We start from the raw sequence: 16,323 nt of genomic DNA on the forward strand, positions 1-16,323 counted from the left end.
GTCGGGCAATGTGCTCACCCATCCCACACAGCTCGGTGTGACTTAATGCACCAAACACAAGGGAATCGTTGCCAGCTGGGCAATAGACACCACGAAGCACACAGGTTTCCGGTGCTGTCAGCAGCTGCAAGGGTTGCCTCCGAGAAACATACCAAAACAATGAAAATAAAAAAAAAAAACAAATTAACATCTATTTCCACCACACATGTTTAAATTTATATACTATATTCATTTATATATGACAAGCAATATATAAAGTATCAAAATATATTATTTTAACATGTATATGTATGTTATTATATATTAAATATATTATATACATTTTTATGATATATATTCATTATATATAATACATATATTAAATAAATGTATATAACATATATATTAAATATAAATCTGTTTGTATATATTGGCATTACTTATATTTCTTTACTTTTCTGGTTGCACATACGTCTATATCTTTATATACTTAATATACATTTCTATGTTTTTATTTTTGTTGTATTTATTTAAAAGCCCCGAAGCTAACCTAATAAAAACCAAACAGTCCCTTTATCTTAAACGGTATTTAAAAATATTTTAATATATATTTTTTATCATATTTATATACCTTGTTGATATACATAACATATACCATATCCTAAAATATATCATATTACCATCTATACGTACAGAAATCATATTATAGATTATAAATCAATATATATGTATATATTTCTATTACTTATTTTTACGCCTACATATATATATATATATATATTTCTCTATACCTTTATATATTCATTCTTTCAATATTTTATTTATTTTTATTTTTCCTATTTATTTCAAAGCCCTGCCTCTAACTAAATAAAAACCAAGCAGCCCCTTTATCTTCAATATTTTTTAATATCTATTTTGATCATCTTTATACTTACAGGTATATACTCGGTTGATAACCTGCCCCCGCCCCGCCCGCCGCTCTCACCGTTCCGGCACACAGAGCAGCCGCCTCCTCGGGCTGCTTCAGTCCCAGGGCCGGGGAGCGACAGTTCGGTCCCGATGCCATTGGGGTTTCCACCATTTCCCGGGGCCATGGAGGAGAGAAAGGAGCGAGAGGAGCGACGGCAAGGTATGGGTCGTCGCGAGTGCCAGAAGCCCCAGAATGCGGCCGCGTCAAGGACCCCGGCAGAGTGAGGCGTCTTCACTGCTGCCTGTCGGCACCCGACCGGCTGGCGCCCGGCCCCGGCGCCGCCGAGCACACAGCCCGTGTCCGCACGGCCGGAAAAGCCACGGAAAATTGCGCCGGAGCGGCGTCGGCGCCGGGGTGTTTGTCAGTCAGTCGAAAGAACGCACCCACCGCCCGGGGTCCTTCCATTTTCCCGACTTTTTGGCCGCCATACTTGGGAGGTCAAGCCGGCCATGATCGGGCAGCCATCTTGTGTGTGGCGTGACATCACTTCCGCCCTTCATCACCGCCATCTTTGTTGTGGCTGAAGCCACTTCCGGTAGAGCGGCCATCTTTGTTGTGTCACAATTAAGGCCCCCGCTGCTCTCAGCGCGTCTGCCTAACTTACTTGCCTGAACGAAAAACCTGCCGACGCTGACCGACTCCGAGCACTCCGCCCGATTGTCCGCCACCTTTCCCGGGGCGAGGACGATGGCGGCGGGGCTCAGCAGCTCCGTAGCTGGGTGGCGGCCACGCCTGCGGCGGCAGGCATTGGAGTCAACGCCCCTGCCGGGGTCCTCCCGGCCGGCTCCTGCGGGGCGGGGGGGCCGACACAGCTCGGCTCGGCTCTGTTCGGCCCCCGCTCGGCCCGGCCCCGCCCGGCTCGGAGCACAGCTGCAGTACCGCTCTGTGCCCACAAGGTGGCAGCACTGCCGCACAGCTCAGCCCGGGGTGGGCGGGGGCGCCCCTGCACGTGCAGAGAAGCGAGGCAAGAAACCACGTGTACAACCCCCTTCCAAAAACTCTTCTCCAAGGAACGCCCCAAAAATCCCCCCCATCGAAACTTAGCAAGCCCTGCCTCTAACCAAATAAAAAACAAAATACCCCTTCATTTAAATGTATTTATTATTTATTTCTATAATATTGATCTATATTTATACACATAGATATAATGCATAATCAATATAAATATATTAACGTCTATCCATATATTTTTCATATTGAATATCAATCTACTTGTCTAGTTTTAGATTACTTGTATTTATTTGTTTTTATTTCAATTTATATAAAGATATATCTCCCTATATTTATTTCTTTATTATAGATGTGTATATTTTCATTTCTATATTAATCATTGAAAAGCCCTGCCTCTAAGCCTCTAACCAAATAAAAAACAATTAAACCCTTGTTTTAAATGTTTTTAATATCTATTTCTATAATATTGATCTTCTATATTTATACACACAGATATCATGCATAACAGATACTAAAGTACATTACCATCTATCTGTATAGTTTTCATACTGATTATTAATTTACTTGTCCAGATCTGGATTACTGGTACTTATTTCTATTTATGGCTCTATCTATCTATCTATCTATCTATCTATCTATCTATCTATCTATCTCCCTATATTTATTTCTTTATTGTAGATGTGTATATTTTCATATCTATATTATTCATTTAAATGCCAAGCCTTTAACTAAATAAAAAACAAAAAGCCCCTTGTTTAAAAAAATTAATATCTATTTCTATAATATTGATCTTTTATATTTATACACACAGATATAATGCATAACAGATATTAAAGTACATTACCATCTACCCGTATAGTTTTCATACTGATCATTAATTTACTTGTCCAGATTTGTATTACTGGTATTTATTTCTATTTTATGGCTATATCTATCTATCTATCTATCTATCTCCCTATCTATCACCCTATATACATTTCTTTATTTTAGATGTGTATATTTTCATTTCTATATTATTGATATAAATGCCATGCCTGTAACCAAATAAAAAACAATAATCCCCTTCATTTAAAAATTTTTAATATCTATTTCTATAATATTGATTTTCTTTATTTATACACACAGAGATATAAGGCTGTCGTGGTTTTAAACCACTAACTAAGAAAATTATTTACTTCTTGCTGTGAGATATGGATTAGAATAAGAGCAAAACAGGCATACAACTTAAAAGGGAAAAAAAAGAAAGTTTATTGACAAACCACAATAATAAGAACACCAGAATAAACTTTCAGAAAAACTTTTCCATCTCCTATCTACCCACTATTCTCTTGTTCACATGACAACAGAGACAAAAACTCTGGAACTCTGATGGTTAAAACAGTCCCAATTCTTGCTAGTATGTTCACCAGTCTTTATAGAGAAACAGAAGTTTCTTCCTGTTAATTTATGGAGTTTCTCACAAGAAAACTATTTTTGTTATAGTTTTCTATTGCCCTAATGTTAGCTGCTCAGAGCTGCTATTATTAGAGTTCACTCCTCCCATTTTCACATCACTCTGAAGTAAGTATGGGCCATGTGTCTAGAGATAACATTTTTAAGGATAAGTTATTCAAAGGCAAAAAAAAGTCTTCTTCATCTGTTTCTGTGAGCTTCACTAGAAAACAGTTTTCTCATGGCCTCTCAGGGCTTCAAATCTCTCAACAGTTTTCTCATGGCCTCTCAAGGCTTTTAATCTCTTAGTACTTCACTATACTATAATTACTCTTTACTCAAATTTACACTTTGAACACTATTCCTCTCTAGATCCTATATCATGAATTAAAGGAGTTCTTTTCAGGACTTTATTGTCCATCTCCATAGTTTTAACAGGGAGATATTTCAGCTTAATTAAAGCATCTTCTTAATTCTCTACCTTTCCTGAAGCTTCTTTTCTTTCTTGTCACTGGTAGTTTATGAAGTCTCTTTTCATGTTGATCTTTCTTTCTCTCTCTCTCTGGATAAAAAGATTAATCCGCAAGTCTCATCTGGGTAATGAAAGAGTTAAAATCTTGCCCAGGCTTTTGTAGATGGTTTAGAGATCTCTGCCGAACAGGAGCTGGAGCCGTCTGCGATGGAAAGTTCTTCATGGCTGCTCTAGAGCGTGTGGTCGCTGCTCCAACCCGCTGCAAGTCCAGGGCTTCTCTCTTTCTTCACTTGGCAGTTTCTAGTGAATGTAGTTACAGCAAAACCTGCAGCCGAGCCAGAGATCGGCTCGGCCCGGGCCCGAGAAAAACCTTCCCCAAGCCCCCCCCATCTCCCGGCCGGGAGACGGGGCAGGCCCGGCCCCATCGCCTGGGCAGGGACGAGAGGCCTGGAGCTCAGCCACCCTCCACAGCCAGAAAACAAAGAGAGCCCAGAGAGCTCTGCTTTTACATTTTAAGGTAAGGTTCACAAGTTGATCCCACTTTTCAATGGCCTAAACTGCTGTCAATTCCCAGCAATGACCGATAATTGGTCAGGAGAAAAGACTCCAAGCACTTCCCAGCAACTCCAACTCCCTTAAAGGTAAAGTAACTCCATGACAAAGGCACAACAGATATTAAAATACATTAGCATCTATCCGTATATTTTTCATATAGAATATTAACCAGCTTGTCTAGATATAGATAATTTGTATTTATTTCTTTTTTATGGCTATATCTCTCTATCTCATCTCACTCTCTCTCTCTCTCTCTATATCCCTATATTTATTTCTATATTATAGATGTGTATATTTTCATTTCTATATTATTCATTTAAATGCCATGCCTCTATGCAAATAAAAAACAAAAAGCCCCTACATTTAAATATTTGTAATATTTATTTTTATCATATTGATCTTCTTTATCTATACAAATAGATATAATACATAACAGATAATAAAATATATTATATTAGCATCTATCCGTATAGTTTTCATACTGAATATTAATCTACTTGTCTAGACTTGGATTACTTGTATTTATTTCTTTTTTATGGCGCTCTCTCTCTATATATATATATCACCCTATATTCATTTCTTTATTATAGATGTGTACTTTTTCATTTCTATATTACTCATTTAAATGCCCTGCCTCTAAGCCTCTAACCAAATAAAAAACAAAAAGTCCCTTCATTTAACTCTTTTTAATATCTATTTCTATCATATTGAACTTCTTTATTTATACACAGATATAATACATAACAGTTATTAAAATATATTATATTAGCATCTATCCATATAGTTTTCATACTGATTATTAATCTACTTGTCTAGACTTGGATTACTTGTATTTATTTCTTTTTTATCTCTCTTTCTCTATATATAGATCGATCTAGCTTCCCTATATTTATTTTTACATGTATACATTTATATATTTCTCTTTCTAACATTCTGCTTTTTGAAATTTGCATTTCTTTCTCTTGGAAACTCTCCCAATTCATTCAGCTAACAGGTCAGAATAACAAAAATATAAATCCCTACTCAACCCCGAGTGCAGAACACGCTCGTCTCTATGGAACATAGGCACAGAAATTTCTCTCGGTGCATTTTAATACCTCAGGGATGCACACATGTGTTTTATACACTCCCATTTTACAGGGAAGTAAGAGGTGGAAAGACAAAACCCACTTTCCTTAACCCTAAGCCGTTCCTGACATAACAAAACCCTAACGATGGAGTGCACAGAGAGGGGGTTCCTTTCCAAGGGAATTTAGAGAGGTCAGTTCCTGTTCCTTGCCAATACCTACTGTAAAAACCAGAACAACTCCACAGGTTTTTGGATTCTGCACCCAGCCCTCCCACGGAATTTCCTGGCAGCTCGGGATCCCCTCTGGGCAAGGGTACCCAGCACGAGCCCTCCCCATTCCCCGCTCACCTTGTTCCTCCAGCACAGCGTGTCCCCCCCTCTGGCGGGGACCTCGGCGTGCCCCAAGGGACACGGGAGCCCCCCAGTCTCCACCCCGTCCCCCTCAGCCTTTGCTCCTCACCCCCAAAGAAGGCACAGAACAACTCCAACTGCCGTGGACAGCAGCAACTTGCTTTATTGGAAGCCTTTCTAGGTCTAGACTACAGGGCTGGGGTGATGGTGTTGCCTTCTGCATGCCTTTCCTTTGTGGATGCAAAGCCCTGAAGCAACCAGGGTCCTCCTGAGAGGGCCACTCTACTCCAGCAGCAGTGGAATGGTGGTGGTTGTGTTTTTCTGGTTCAGATTTGGTGCTATGCATTTATTTTTAGGTAACTATGGTGGTTCATGTGTATTTCTGGTTCGATATGGTGGTCTGCAGATGCATTTTGGCTTGAATATGGTGATGTGCATTTATTTGTGGTTAAAAAGGGCTGTGCTCATGCATTTTTGGCCAAACACGGTGCTGTACATTTGTGTGGTTTCCAGATGCTGTGCCACACGTGTTTTGGTGGGCCTGTGTGGTGTGGTTTATTTGGAGGGCTGTGTGGGTTGGTTAGTGGATGGTACAGCAGTGTCATGTGCTGATGAGGTGTGGTGGATTTACATGGCTGCCGTGATGTATGTACTATTTATTAGAAATATTGGCAATATGATTTTGGTGAATATGGCAGGGGTGTTGCTGTCATCGCTGACCTTGCAGTAGGGGGTGAAGCAGCATATATAACATATAAGCATATATAACATCTATACATATCTTATTCATATTGAATATTAATTTACATGTCTATGTTTATATTACTTATATTTCTTTTTTATATCTATATCTTTATGTACTTATTATAGATTTGTACATTTTAATTTCTGTATTATTTATTTAAAAGCTCTACCTCTAACCAAATAAACACCAAACAGCCCCTTTACCTGAAATGGTAATCAAATATTTTTTTAATGCCTATTTTTATCAAATTTATATTTATATACTACATTGATATATGTATAACACACAATAGATATTTTTCCTGGTTTAGGGTAAATTTGGGAGAAAAGTTTTGAACAGGGTTTTTAATGAAGAAAATTTAAGTGGTTTTTTTATTTTGTTTAATTGGTTTGGGAAAAGATTTCTTTGGAGGATCCTTGCGGCGCACGGCTGTTGACACAGCTCAGAACAAGACCTCTAAAAGACATCCGATTGGATGCTTTTCAAAACAGACGCGATTCCAAGGCCTCTGAGAGCTGCCGAGCCAAGGAGCCCAGAGATCGGAGATGCTACAAGTGATGCTGGGGTTTCTGCTAAGCCCCCAGAAGAGATAGGGCAAGGCGCATACGACACGAGAGGCACAAAAGACACAGAAGGCACAATGGACAAGTGGCACGACACACCCCGAGGCTGCTCTGTTCTGCGCACCTCAGCACTGTGAAGAATAGTGAGGCTCTCCCACTGTGTGGCCTAAGAAGCCACAGCCTGGACCTCCCCGTCCCCAAAGCTGACTCAAAAATCCCAGGTCTCGAGCCCCGACCCGGCACCCCACTTTCATCCCCTCTGCGGGTCGTAGCCTTCGACTCAGCTCTCGGATGCCCGGCAGGGTGGATCCACACGGGGCGCCAAGGAAGGCCGCCTCGCCATCTGGGAAGTTCCTGCCATTGCCAGGATGTCGTCTCCTGGTCAGCTGCAATCAAGAAGACCAAATATCATTGCAGGATCTTAGAGTCACATCTGTGAAAACCCAGCACTTACCTTCTCTAGGGAATGCCCAGGTTCATGGGCTGCACACTTCACCCCACAGGGAGGCAGAGGCTTGCTTCAAAGCAGTATTGGCTGACACAGCCAAATGACCACCACCTCAAGGAGGGGAGGAAGACTCTCCAGTCAGTGAGGGACAGTGAGCCCAGGGTACCCCAAGGATAGAAACCCCAGCTTATATGACAGCAGTAGGCCCTACCACCCACTATCACTTCCTGGCTGGCCCTAGCACCAGGGGTACTGCCTGCACCTCTCGTGGGTTCTGGCAGTCTGCTGCTTTAGGGTTCCGGCCTGCAGCTGCCTCAGGGAAACGGGAGTGTTGTTAGGGCTGCTGTTTAGGGTTTGACTAGTCCTGTACGCTACCTTATATCCCAACCTGTACCTCTTTTATTTTCACTGTTTGCCTCCAGCCCTCAAGCTTTTGTCCTCTGAAGCCCTCCCTCAGCCTCTCCGTGTCACTGCCAAGCTGCCCCGCTGAACCCTACAAACTTACAACCCTACGCTTGCAACCGGGGATGCTTCTTATCCATAGGCCCCAAGAGATGTCCCTTAGCCCGGACCAGGCAATCCACAGTTGCTCCCTACCCTACCTAAGTTTGGCCCTGAGACAGGGCAGAGGCTGACAGAGCCGAACTCTTTGCGGAGGCCAGGCACGAAGCCTTACCAACCGCTGCCTCGAGGAGGGCTGGGAGCAAGCCCTGGCTGCGGAGGGACAGAGAGCCCAGGATGGGGCAGGAAACCCCCTGTTTCCCCAACCCTGCGGATCGTCCCCCCACTATCTCTTCCTGGCTGGCCCTAGCACCAGGGAACTGCCTGCACCTCTCGGGGGTTCTGGCACTCTCCTGCTTTAGGGTTCCTGCCTGCAGCTGCCTCAGGGAAATGGGAGCGCTGTTAGGGCTGCTGTTTAGTGTTTGGGGTGGGGTACACCTGAACTCCACCTTACCTATACCCCTTCTTTTCACTGTTCACTCAGCCTTTTTATTTTTGGAATTCTTGTGACAGATTGAGGGCACCGGGGAGGGACTGCCAAGATTAAATCAAAAGGGAAAAGGAGAAAGATCACCCCTGCAAATCCACACTGGCTCAGCTGTTCAGGTGCTGCTTCCTGGCAGAAAGCTTTGTCCCTCACCACCTCCTTTAAGCAGTGCTCCACGTCCAGGTGCATCCACGTGCTCCCCCAGACCCTATGAGATGCTCTCACCGTTGCTCCATCAGATGCCACTGGGAGCCCACCCGAAACTCCTCTCCTCCAGCAGTTCCATGCCAACGTTGTTTTGCCACTCATATTTGGCCCTGTAATAATGGCAAAATTGTTTCTCTCTGTCAGGTACGTGTTGTTAGACACAGGTTTTTCCATAGCCATCTTTTCAAGAACGAAGTGCCATCCCTGCTTGATTGCTAAATTAACAGTAAATTCTGGAAAACCTAAATGAGAAAAAGAATCTAAAAGACTGACGAGTTAATATGGGAACCTTTACATCATTAAACTAATATGTTTAGAAATAAAGTGAATTCTTCCAGGCCTACTGCAAAAATCCAATTCCTAAAAAAAAAAAAAACAAAACCAAAAAAACAAACACCATCAAATTCCCACCCATATAATCAATAAAATCACAATACCTCCACCAGCCAAGGGAAAAAAATTCTTAACCTAGAAAAAATCCAAACCACCTCAAAAAGATTCAACACTGAAAGACAACTCATCCTAACACTTCAACTAACAATACTGAAATAAATTTTCAAAACAAATATTCCCTCTATCCAAACCAGCAGTACCACATAAAACAAGTAAATTACTCACATCACCCCCAAATCAAAAATCTAAGTTTTCCTAAAATCTTTAAAATAATCACAAATTAACCCCAAAATAAAGTTTAATCTCACTAACAAAGAAAAACCCAAAACAGGTAACACAAACAAAACCCACACCGTACTACCAACTACCAGCAAAAACAGATGCTATGCTCTTTCACTAACAGTTCTTATCACATCAGAAAAGTTAAACATAAATAAAAAGCAACCCTATTGAACTCCATACAACAAATCACACCAACTATTAAAAAATGATCAAACCAACTCACTAAACTCAAAACCATTCAACTAACCCTAAACATTAGTAAAAACCACCAAAGCTCTACATTTATAGTAATACATAAATAATTACCAATACTCTATAAAAAAATTTAATAGCAATTAAAAACATAAAAAAAACAATGTAAACTACTAAAAAGTTGAAAAATACCACTCACAAAAATATACCTATAAAAATCCACCATATAAATTCCTGTGTCCCCAGAAATAAAACTAATAAGAAACACAACAGAAAGAAATCCAAACTTATCATCAACACCTAAACTAAAAAACACAACATTATATAAATAGAACATATACATTATTATACACCAACTACAAACAAAATAAAATGATACAATTACAAAAAATCACCTTAAAACCACTCAATAAAAAACTTTCAAAAATTAAAAACTGCATCTAACAAAAGCCACCTAATTAACACCCAAAACTCAGCTAAACAAACAAACCCTACCCAATCTGAACCCCTACATACAATAAACAAAACCCAGTAATACATATCAAAATCTATTTTAATTGATTCTACCTAAAATACAAACCAACCCATTCATAAAATCATCTTTATTCAAAAACCAAATTTCACGTAGTGAACACAAAAAAATGAAACAACACACTATGTGCCACCAAAAAAACTAATATTGAATAAAAACCACATATAAATAACTCTGCTTACTAAATATTACTACCACTATTTATATTTACCTGTATCTCTATAAAAGTATATCTAAAAGTAAAAAATATTAATTTGACCATTAAGCCAAAGATATACAATAAAAAATAAGATGTCCTAAAATTACATTATATTATATCCCCACCATCTGCTTTATGCCCAAACAGATTCTGTAACTTCAAAACTAAAAAAGAAAAAAAAACTTTTAACGTACAATCTGTATACAATACTAATACAGTCTACCCCAAATTCTCTCTCAACTCTATTGTTTAACAGAAACAACAAAAAATCCATTTTTTACTTTTTAAAAATAACTTCTCATTGATTAGTGAATACAAAATAATTGCCAAAACCATAGTAACCTCTTCTTCTAAAACTGTTTAACTTTACTCCAATCCCAAAACCCAAGCTACCACCAAAACACCGCACGGCTCAAAAAGACCCACGCCACAGCCCAGCCACACATGAAAAAAAAAACCAAAACCTTCTAAATCTCCTGATCTTTACTCCACAACAAACAAATTATCTAACGTTATTCATCCTTCTTCCTACACCCTACTTATTAAAATAAACATTTTTTTCACTTTTCCTCAAAAAAAAATTTCCTTTAAAATCTATTAAAAAGCTGACTGAAACCTGCCCTCTATTAAGGAACACATTCATTTTAAAACATTTCCTCCCAATTGGTCTCAGACCTTTCCAAGGTTTGGATCCTGTTCCAGTGCACCTGAACCAAATCAACCTGCTCTGGCTCTGGAAACATCAGCAACACCAAACCCAGAGCACGAAGCACCTCGCCGTTCCTACCCTGCTGTCCCCCGGCCCTGCTCTCTCGCACCCTACGCTGCAGAGCGCTGGGAGCCAGGTTCAGCCCCGAGAATTGTGACATCCATTCCCTCGGACATTCCAGCTTCCACGGCGATATTGCGGGGACCCCCTGCATTCCATTCCCCAGTACAGCACCAAGACAAAGTTCTCACTCGGCCCGCGTCTCCAGAAAATCGTGTGCAAGGCTTAAACAAACCCCGAGGCTTGAGAAATACAGTCTGCCCAAAAAGCCCAGCTCTGCATCCAGAGGAAATGAACATCACAAACAGATTCACGCACACCACATGCACGGGACGCTGTCAGCTCGGACCTGCAGTTAACTCGGCAATGGAAAAACCTGAGCTCGAAGCCCTCCTGCGAGGGTACAAAAGGTATTGGACACAGTTTCTAGAAAGCGCCACATCGTTATTTAAAGGCACGGCTGGGCTAAAGAGCAACACCGACAAAGCCCCGAGACAAAAAGGCCGGAAGGTCGGGCTTTTCCCCCTCCCCTCCTGCCAGCGGCTTTTGCCGGGGCACTCTGAAGCCGATAAGCCACAAGTGTCCCCCAGCGCCCCCGCCGGGACTCGCTCCCGGGCTGGCGCCGCTGCAGGTGCGGGGGGACCGGGGGAGCCACGCGAGCCCCGGCAGCGGCGGCACTCGGCACCCGGGGGCGGCCCCGCGCTCCCGACCGGAAAGCGGCTCCTCCGGCGGGCGGGGGCAGCTCCGGCCCCGAGAGAGGCCGGCCCGCCCAGCGGCACCGGGACCGGCCCGAAGGGGCCCCGGCGGTGCCCGAGCCCCGTGCCCAGAGCGGACAAAGAGGCCGGAACACAGCTCCGCACCGCGGCTCCTGCCTGCCGGCCCGGCAGAGCCCGCCTCTCTTCCACACGGCTCTGTCACTCCCTGGCAAGAGGAAATCAAAAAGGAAAAGGAGAAAAGTCCCCCCTGCGAACCCACACTGGCTTACTTGGTCCAATGCTGCTTCCAGACACAAAGGTTTGTCCCTCGGCACCTCCTTTAAGCAATGCTCTATGTCCAAACGCATCCAGCTGTTCTCCCAGATCCTATGAGATGGTCTCAGTATCATTCCATGAGATACCCCCAGGGAGCTCACCATAAAACCCCTCTTCTCCAACTGCTCCGTGCCCAAGCGAAGTGAGATAAACCCTCCCCCTAAAACAGCCCCGGCCAGGACCCACCCATTCTTTACCATAACTGCTCACACCTGGGGCTGCTCTGAGCATTCATCAACCTCACAGTTCAGTTTGTGCTGTTGCCACTCTAACAGTGAGGGGAGGGGCAGAAGGAACTTGTTGCTCATTCCCTGGACGGCTCATTGTCTGCACCTGACACGCTGGGGCACCAGGCTTTCCTCACTATGGATGGAGGACACCTCTCCGCCTCTAGGTGCCCAAGGCTGAAAATGGAATTCCACCTCCACAATTCCATGTGTTTGAGTTTCATAATTCCCAATGTAATTCCCCAGGGATCATAAGCCATCACCTCTAATTTTTCCTCTAGAATCACTGCTGACTTGCCTTTCTGTGGAAGTGTTTGACACATCGATGCAGAGTTCAGGGGCTTGTTTATGGCTTATCCTGATGAGCACAAAGAAAATCCAAACACCCAGAATTACAGGGAAATATGGATAAAGTTTAGAAATACTCCTTTTCCCTGCAGCTCCCTGGCAACCTCCCATTGACCTTTTACTCTTGACCTCTGAATTTTGACCCTTGACTCTTGACTTTAGCTCTCTGAAGTTTGATTCCCTGATAATTGACCTTGGACCACATAACCTTGGAAAATTAACCCATAACATTGGACCTTGGACCCTTTACTCTTGATCTTTGAACCCTGACCATTCACATGTGACCCTTGAAGTTTTAATCCCTGACTTTTCACTTTAACCACTGACCCCTGAGCTTTTGCCCTTGACCTCAGCCCTTTGACCCTGCCCCAACATCAATATCACTGACCTACAGTGATTTCAGCATATGAATGCTACCATAGTTATCTCACCCAGCCGTGTCAATGCCACTATCAGTTTCTATCCCAGCCCCCCAGTGATTATAGCTCCAGTCCTAGTGATCCCTTCCCTGCCCCAGTGATTTCAGCTCTTGGCCCACAAGCTTTATTTCACTGCAAGCTCTCTTCTTCCAGCTCCACATCCACTTCCTTTTCCCCCTGCTCTGCTAGGTGAAGTTGCTCCAGGTTGAGACAAAAGGGTCTTTGTTTTGGTTCCAGCTCTGAGGTTTCACCTCTAGGCCGAGAAATGCCACTCTAACCCCATGCCAACCCCAAAGCAATCTTTACTGTATTTGCAGCCCTTCTCATTGTGTACCATTCTATGCTTGCTTCCCACATCTACAGTCACTATCCACTCAGAACAGCGTTTGCAGCTCCAGCACTGCAGTCCCCACCCCGGCCCCAGTGATTTCAGCTTCAGTCCCACAAGCTTTATTTGACTGCCAGCTCTTGTGCTGCACTTCTGCCTCCTCATCTTCCCAGCAGGGCCACATCATGCTGCTTTCTGGCTCTCCAGGCAGGATCTCTGTTTTAGCTCTAGCTCTCTGTGGTTTGAGTTTAGCTCTTGAACCCACATTCCAGCCCCAACCTGACCATCCTTACTGCAGGAACAGCTCTGCAAGGCCCTATCCTATCATCCTCACGGTGATTTCAGCTCCAGCCACGCAGTTCGCATCCCAGCTCCATATTCCTTATCCCAGCCCCACAACAGTTTTACCCTAAACCCTACCATGTTTCTGTCTGCTCCAGCTCTGCTTCCTCAGTTCCAGCTCCTCAGCTTCCCACTATTGGTGGCTGAAAGCTGCTCCTGCTTCTCACTGCAACCCGGGGCTGTTGATAAGGCCACAAGTCAGTTATTATTATCACTTCAATGTCTCTAGATATTGTCCTACCCACGCTAATGGGAGCCCAACTTTGGGGCCACTTGAGGCCTCAAGCCCTACAGGTACCTTCCCCTTCCCCCTGGGTCTCAGCCCAGCACTTGCCCAAAGGTCCCCCCCTCACCCCCCCCAGGCAGAACCAGGGGCTGGGAATAGCCATTGGGCCCCTGCTCCCCCATTCCAAAAGGTGCCCTTGGGGCCTCCCAGCCCCCAGACCCTCAGACTCTCCTTGGTACCAGCACATAGATATAATGCACAATAGATATAAAAATACATTAACATCTATCCGTATATTTTTCATATTGAATATTAATCTACTTGTCTAGATTTAGATTACTTGTATTTATTTTTTTATGTCTATATATATATATATATTTGTATATCTCCCTATATTTGTATCATTATTATAGATGAATTGAATGAGAACAGACAGCAAAACTGCTTTGAGGCCATTTGGGCACACAATTCTCTTTCTGCAGTCTGAACTTTCTTCTGTGTTCTGCCTGAAATTCTGAGTTCCTTATAGTACTCTGCCCCAGTCCTTCCCTCTCCTCTCAGTGCTGCCCTAAAGTGATGAAAATTATGCAATTTATTGTCAGAAAGAATTGTGTACCTCATAGAAGGCAAATGCTTTTATTCCAGGTATGCTGGGGGAGCAGGGGGAACCCATAAAGGATATGGTCTTCCATTACTGGGTGTAATTTAGACTAAGAATTAAAAACGTAACACCAGGTGAAAAGACAGTACTAATACTGTGGGAAAAACCAGAACCATCTTGCAGTCAGAAAAATTAGAACAGCTGAGGTTACAGATTATTGATGCCCATCATTTTTTCAGGGTGTGGAACAACTGGCTTCGTACTTTCTCTTCAGGGCTTGCAAACACGTCAGGGTCCAGCTGAGAATTTCTGGTGGTCTGAACCAGTCTCACTGCTAACTGGCATGCAGCTCTCTGTTCCATCATCTCAGGAGTGCTTTTCTGCCTGTGCTGTTCTTAAAAACAGCCATACATTAAAATAGGAAATAAATGATGGTCTATTATAAAAATACTAGCATTAGCTATTTTCCAGCCCCATTTTGATCTTACAGTTCTTGGTTTGCATACAAAAGTGACGTCCAATATTCCTTTACCCTAAGGACCATTTTGTGCTGTCAGCTAACAGTGACTTCCAATATAATCTTTCACAACTGATTGCATAAATACAAAGTTTAATGAAATCTGTTTTTCATTAAAACACAGGCAGTGCTTATCCTGTATCCTTTCAGAAACTGAAAATACATTTGAGCTGTATAAAAACTGTGAAATACAGCATTATAATTTTCTACTACATGCCAAAATTTGTTTTGCAATACGATTGCCTTTGCATCCAAAATTATGGATGGTGGTAGAGAGGACACTTCTGCAGTTTTTTATTTATTTTTTATATTTTTATATTTTATATTTTTTATTTATAAATATATAAAACACAAACCAGGATTTTTTATGTCATTTTTATCCTTACCTTCCATTTTATGTCTTCCAGAATTAACTTTGCCTGTTTTTGTAAGGGGTACAGATTTGATTTTTATTAAAATAATTTTGGTATGTTTTCTCTTTGTGTGTGTGTTTTTGTGTTTCTTTTGGGGGGATTTCGGTTTGGTTTTGGGTTTTTTTTGTTTTCTTGTTTGCTTTGTTTTCCATTTTTTTTTTTGATTAATAAACAGTAAGGTTTGGAGGGTTACAAAATAAAATGTCTACTTTGTTTTAATGCTATCTCTGAAATACACCTCAACATCAAGTTACTGCTGGTAACATTGTCAGTGGGTAGAATGAGACATAGTAGGGAGTTAAAAGGAAAAAAATGGCACCATGATGTCAACAGCTTTCTTGGCTCCGTTTTTTAATTTGGCAGAAAATATAGAGGTTTTGCTAAGCACACTCTCAATTATACCCAGACATCCAGGTGGATATGGATGTCATTTTTCAACTTCTTTGTTGCCAACAGCTAAACATCCAGATCCTCAGGGTAAGAAAGAGATGGAAATACTTTTTCCTGCTCCAACATGATTTTTTAACTTTTTCCTTTGTTTGTACCTTTGGAAAGTCTGTGGCACATTGGGTGGCTCAATATGGCAGGTTTAAAAATGAAAAAGGGCCGTGAAAAGCCCTTGGACCCTTTCTTAGAACGTGAATTTGCTCAAGGTAAAGCCAAGACACAAACACTGATTTCCCAAACATCTCCTGTTCTCAGAGCTAACTCTCTAAATGTACAATTCTTTGGAGTTAGTGGTGGTGAAGCATCTAATATGGAGCACGTGCTGCCC

The 16,323-nt window shown here is 42.3% G+C and overlaps 1 long non-coding RNA gene across 1 annotated transcript; it reads right to left on the reverse strand.

The window, feature by feature from the left end:
* Positions 1-6,721: 6,721 nt before the first annotated feature.
* On the reverse strand, positions 6,722-12,736 carry LOC147651981 (uncharacterized). The gene is made up of 3 exons (XR_015289853.1): positions 12,082-12,736; positions 8,748-8,839; positions 6,722-7,472 (listed from the first exon to the last, which is right to left on the reverse strand). It is a non-coding gene; the product is annotated as an uncharacterized LOC147651981 (long non-coding RNA).
* Between the last annotated feature and the right edge of the window lie 3,587 nt (positions 12,737-16,323).

Source organism: Cyanistes caeruleus, chromosome 8 (assembly GCF_971803275.1).
Source record: "Cyanistes caeruleus chromosome 8, bCyaCae1.hap1.1, whole genome shotgun sequence".
NCBI lineage: Eukaryota > Metazoa > Chordata > Aves > Passeriformes > Paridae > Cyanistes > Cyanistes caeruleus.